This window comes from Lissotriton helveticus, chromosome 11 (assembly GCF_964261635.1).
Source record: "Lissotriton helveticus chromosome 11, aLisHel1.1, whole genome shotgun sequence".
Lineage (NCBI taxonomy): Eukaryota > Metazoa > Chordata > Amphibia > Caudata > Salamandridae > Lissotriton > Lissotriton helveticus.
In genome coordinates, this window is record NC_136072.1 from 211,336,537 (window position 1) to 211,342,536 (window position 6,000).

Genomic DNA, 6,000 nt, shown 5'->3' on the forward strand with positions numbered 1-6,000 from the left:
TGCACTGAACAGGTTTTTGCCCGTTTGCAGAAACAGGTCGACAACACCTGTATGTCAGGAGGAGTTGCAATGGAAGTGCTAAGATTGTTGCCGGGCTTAGCAGCACACCCCATATGCCAGGTGTGGTGTGGACGGCCATGCAAAAAGGTCAGACACCATATGTGCAAGTACCGTCATAATCTTGTATACCAGGAGGGGCTGCCAGTAATTAACTTTTGGAGTTTTGGCAGCTGCTGTGAACTAACCTGTGACCCATTGGTCGAAATCGAGCAGTGAGAAAATGCTCCTGACTTGCCCTGTGGACAGAGGACATTGTGAGTGCATTGACCTCACTGAGACCCGATGGGGAACTCCAGGATCAACGCCTCCTCCCCCGGTGGAAACGCCAAACTTACCTTGGAGGAGGAATCACCAGAGCACCCATGTTTCCTACTGGAGCTGCCAATGCCAAGTGCTTCTGTGCCTCCAGTGTGCATCCTGATTCGATCAAGCAGGATTGGAGCATTGCGAGTGCCAGCATTTGGGGTATCTGCCGAGACTCTGAATACTTCCTCGCTGCTGGAGAGGGTAAGATTCGCTACTTGATTACAGGGCCACAGGGGACTCACTGCTGTAGGTGCTGTGGCACCAAAGATAATTTTGACTACTTTCTAAAGAGTCGGAGTAAACTCTTAAGTAAGTCTTACTAGTGAACATTCCCTGGATAAAGCCGCCATTGAATGGGGAATAACCCTGACTACAGTGCGTGAAGACATTGAAACACTAGAGCCCCAACCTCAAGGGGAATGTGTTACTGCTTATGAGTGATGTATTACTTCTTTAAATGTGCAGAATTAGAAGTAAAATTCCTTTTGAATATGTAAATAAGTATGTGACAGGACACTGATTTATTGACATTGCTGCACACTCTTTGAGTTAAGAGTCGTGTTTACTAAGCTGTATCTAAATTTTCCCCCTGAGGGAGCATTGGATTGCTAGATAATAGCTACCACTGATAGTCAAGTGCAGAAGGGGTCCTTGACCCAGTTGCTCAGAATCCACAGTAAGTTGAGGCCCGGGTCACCAGGAGAAAAAGGCCCCAAGAACCACAGATGGGCTCAGTAACCCATTTGTGCCCCTTGGCCTCTGAAAGGGGTTCTGACAGTCCACTTGCAAATGTATGAGCCCTTTTGTTACCATAGTCGATCTGATGTGCACATCTGTTGGAACTGCAGAGACTTTAATACCCATGCTGGCAGTAGACCAGCGTAAAGGTTTTGTTACAACAGAGTAATCGCGCTTCTTTTCCAGCATTTTATACTAAGCTTGTGATGCACAATTCCTTAATTACACCACATAGCGTAATTTCAAGTCCGCTTGTATAACAGTCCTATCTTGGAAGCAAGGGCACATTGTGAACAAACAGAACACAAACAGATGATATTTGAGAAATTTGTATCTTCATGCTATTTTTTGGTGCAAAATGTGTCCTCTCATCTAATATGGCCATAAGGAACCATTTTGTGAGAAAATATAGCTGTGACTGCTACATGTGCCACAAATTTTCAGAAATTTCACAAAACTACAAAACAGTAATTTTACATATGTCTACCTGGGAACTTAACTTATAGCATGTTCAATCATAGCAGTCATAATAAGACTTATGACATCTGAATTGACAATTTCTCTGAACACAGTGCATAATAGAATGGAGAGTTATAGTTAATGTAGTGTGGCGAGTGATGTGAGAAAAATATACATGGAGGTGCGCAACACATTTATAATTTATGCACCACTTTCAATTTACTATATAAGTTCTAACCAGTAGTTCATGAATTAGAAATTTAAGTTATAACCATAACTTTATAATTTTCCAGTTGTATGGTTTTGTTTATAGAGAATAAATACAGTTTTCCTAACTATAACTTAGCTTTAACCTTTGTTTTTGTAAATTCAGTTCAAGTCGTTTTTATTTGTAAATTATATTGTTGAGTGTCATTTAACTGGGTGTTCTTAAGCGCAGTATCATAGTGTCATACAGTGTAGTATCATTGAGTCTAGTGTTGTGAATTGAAATACATTAGACTGGTGTAGAGAGGAGTGGCGTTGAGTATAGTGGAGTAAAGTGCTATATCAGGGAATGGAGTGTTGTGGTGTGTCGTATAGTGGAGTATTGTAGAGTGTAGTGGCATGTTGTACAGTGGAGTGTCGCACAGTACAGTTGAGTGTTGTACAGTGGAGTTTCATCAACTGTAGTGTTGTGGAGTCATGTTGTGGAGCTGAGTGTCGTCAAGTGGAAAACAGTTGAGTAGAGTGTTGCAGAAATGCATAGAGTGGAGTAGAGTGTTGTAGAGTGTGGTGTAGGGGCATACCTTGCAGCATGGTGTCGTACAATGACACAGAGTGTAGTTGAGTTTTATAGAGTGCAGTTTTATAGATTACAGTAGAGTGTAGTAGGGTGGAACAGCATATATAAGAGAGGCGTACACTAGGCTAATTTGTTGTACAGGTAGCCAAATGGAGTAGCCTAGTGTAAAAGTCGACTGTAATATCATATAGTGGAGTGGCATCTTGTATCGTGAGCGTAGTCTACTGCAGTGGTGTAGCATAGAGTGGAGAGAAGTGTTATATAAGAATCGGCTATAATGTCATATAGTGGGGTGGCTTCTCTTATAGTACGGTGCCGTGGAGTGTAGTCCACTGCAATGGCGTAGCATACAGTGGAGTTAAGTGTTATAGACTGGAGTGGAGTATGTACGGTGGAGTGAGGTAGAGTAGACTATAGTGTGGTACAGTATTTTACAGCTGAGTGGCATATAGGGTTTTAGAGTGTAGTGGCATATAATGAAGTTGAAAGGAGCAGCATACAATGGAGTGGCATGCAGTGAATAAGTGTTGAGTGGAGAGTCGTAGAGTGGAGTGGCTTCCAATGGAATGGCCTACAGTGGAGTAGCATGCAGTCCAGTGGTGCACAATGGGGTGGCGTATAGTGGAGTAGCGTACAGTGGAGTTGCACATAATTGTGTGTTCTTGACTAATTGTATGCAGTGGAGTGGGGTAGAGTGGAATAGTACACAGTGGAGTGGGGGCACATTAGAGTGCCGTAAAGTGGAATAGCGTATACTGGAATGGTGTAGAGTGGAGTGACATACAGTAGAATAGCATAAATTGTAGTGGTGTAGAGTCACTGCCGTAGAGTGGAAAAGTGTGGAGTAGAGTAGTGTACAGTTGAGTGGCGTTGACATGAGCGGTATACAATGAAGAGGTCTACAGTAGAGTAGGATAGAGTGAAATAGGAAAGAGGGGAGAAACATTCTGTGGAGTTCCATACAGTGGAATAGCATTGAATAGATTTGCGAAAGTGGAGTGGAGTAGTGTACAGTAGAAAATAAAAAATAAAAATAAAATAGGTGTTATAGACTTGAGAGCCGTACAGTGGATTAGCGTACAATGTAATACCATTAAGTGGAGTGACGTTTAGGGGAGCAGGGCTGGACTGGGAACCCAAAGCAGCCCTGGCAATATTTGTGGACCAGCCCCTGGGGAAGCACTTTCTGGCCTGGGAGGCTGGAAAGGCTTTGTTGCTGCTTGTGTTACTGGGGGCCGATAATGCAGCACCGCTACAAAATCGACCCCTAGTAACAAAATCGGCCCCCAACTTCCAACCTCCCAGGGAAATGCTGAATTCCTGGTATGGCCAGTCAAGCCCTGTAGGAGTGTGGTGTAGAACGGAGTGGCATAGAGTGGAGTGGGGTAGAGTGGAGTGGGGTAGAGTGGAGAGGAATAGTGTGTACTGGGGTGTCATACAGGGGAATGATTTAGAGTGGAGTGGCATACAGTGGAATAGCGTAAAGAAGACTAGCATACACTCAAATAGTGTATGGTGAAGTAGCGTACAGTGAAGTGACAGACAGTAAGTGGTCTAGAGTGCAATGATGTAGAGTGGAGCAGCATAGAGTGGAGTGGGGTACAGTGGAGTAGCATAGAGTGGAACAGCATAAAGTGGAGTGACATGACATAGAGTGGAGTGAAATAGAGCCAAATAGCTTAGAGATGAGTGGCACAGACTGTAGTTAAGTACAGTGGAATAGTCTTTTGTGAAGTTGAGTAGAGTAGAGTGGGATACAGTGGAGCATTGTAGAGTGGAGTGGTGTACAGTGGAGTGGCGTAGAGTGGAACTGTGTACAGTGGTGTGTTGCACAGTAGAGTGGAGTGGAGTACAGTAGAACAGCTTACAGTGGAGCGGGGCAAGGTGGAGTAGCATAGAATAAAGTGTAGTAGAGTGTAATAGCATACAGTGGAGAACTGTAGAGTGCAGAGCGCAGAGTGGAGCACCGGGGAGTGGAGTGGTGTAGAGTGGAATAGTGTATAGTGGAGTGGTGTAGAGTGCAGTGGCAGACATAGAATAGCGTACAGTAGTGCAGCATACACTGAAACTGTGTATAGTGGAGAACTGGAGAGTAGAGAGGCATACAGTAGACTGGTGTACACTGCAGTGGTGAACACCTGAGTGGCATGGATTCGAATAGCATACAGTTGAGTAGCGTAGAGTTTCAGTGCTGTACACTGTTGTGGCATACAGTGGAGTACAGTACAGTGGAATAGCATACAGTTGAGTGGCTTACAGTGGCATGGGGTAGAGTCAAATATTAAAAAGGTGAGTGGTGTACAGTGTAGCTATGTACAGTGGAATAGTGTATAGTGGAGTGGGGTACAGTAGAGAGACATAAAGTGGAGTGGCGTACAATGGACTGGCATACAGTAGAATAGCATACAGTGGAGTTTTGTAGAGTGTAGTAGCATTGTGTGGAATGGAATACAGTAGAATGGAGTGCAGTGAAGTGGCAAATAGTAGAGTTGTGTAGAATGGAGTGTGGTAGAGAGTAATAGCATAGAGTTGAGTAGCGTATAGTGCAGTGTCATAGAGTGGAGTGCTATAGAGTGGAATACTGTATAGTGGATAGGTGTAGAGTGGAGTGGCGCAAAGATGAGTGGCCTAGAGTTGAATACCATACTGTGAAGTCACATAGAGTGGAATGTCATAGAGTGGAGTGGCACAGAGTGGAGTGGCATAGTGTGGAGTGGTGTAGACTGGAATAGAGTAAAGTATAGGGGTGAGAGTGGAGTTGAATACAATGGAATAGCACAGAGTGGGGTAGCCTATACTGGATTGGCATAGACTAGAGTGGCAAAGAGTGGAGTGGCATATAGCGGAGTGGCATAGAGTGAAGTGGTGGAGAGTAGAGTGGGATAGAGTCGAGTGGGTGGACTACAGTGGAGCGGCATACAAAGGAATAGCATAAAGGAGAGTGCTGTACAGTGGAGTGGTGTAGAGAGGAGTGTTATACAGTGGAGTTGCATGAAGAATAGTGTAGAGTGGATTGGCATAAAGTGGAGTGGTGTAGACTGGTGTGCCAGTCAGTACAGTGGCATACAATTGAATAGCGTATAGTGGAGTGATATACAGTGCAGTGTCATAGAGTGGAGTGTGGTAGAATGGGCTGGCATATGGTAGAATAGCGTAGAGTGTAGTGGTGTAGAGTGGAATGGCACAGAGTGATGTAGAGTGGACTGGCATAGAGTGTAGTGTGTAAAGTGTAGTGTCATACATTCGAAGAGTGTGCTGTGGCATAGAGTTGAGTACCAGACTGTGGAGTGGCATACAGTGGAATAGTGTACACTGAAGTGGGATAGAGTGGTGTGACATAGAGTGGAATAGCATAGAGTGGAGAGGCATATATTGGAGTAGCATAGAGTGTGGTGTTGTGTGGCGGGGTGACATACAGTAGATTAACGTAGTGTAGTGGCATAGAGTGGAGTGGTGTCGAGTGGAGCGGCATACAGTGAAATAGCATACAGTGGAGTGCTTTAGAGGTGAAATAACGAGTGTACTGGTGTACAGTTTAATAACGTACCCAATAACTAGAGAAAAATCAGTCCTGGGTTGTTTGTGATCTGGTTCAGGGAGTACCTGGCTTGGCAGTTCAGACTGGACTCTTCCCACTGGAGCAAGGTCAAGAC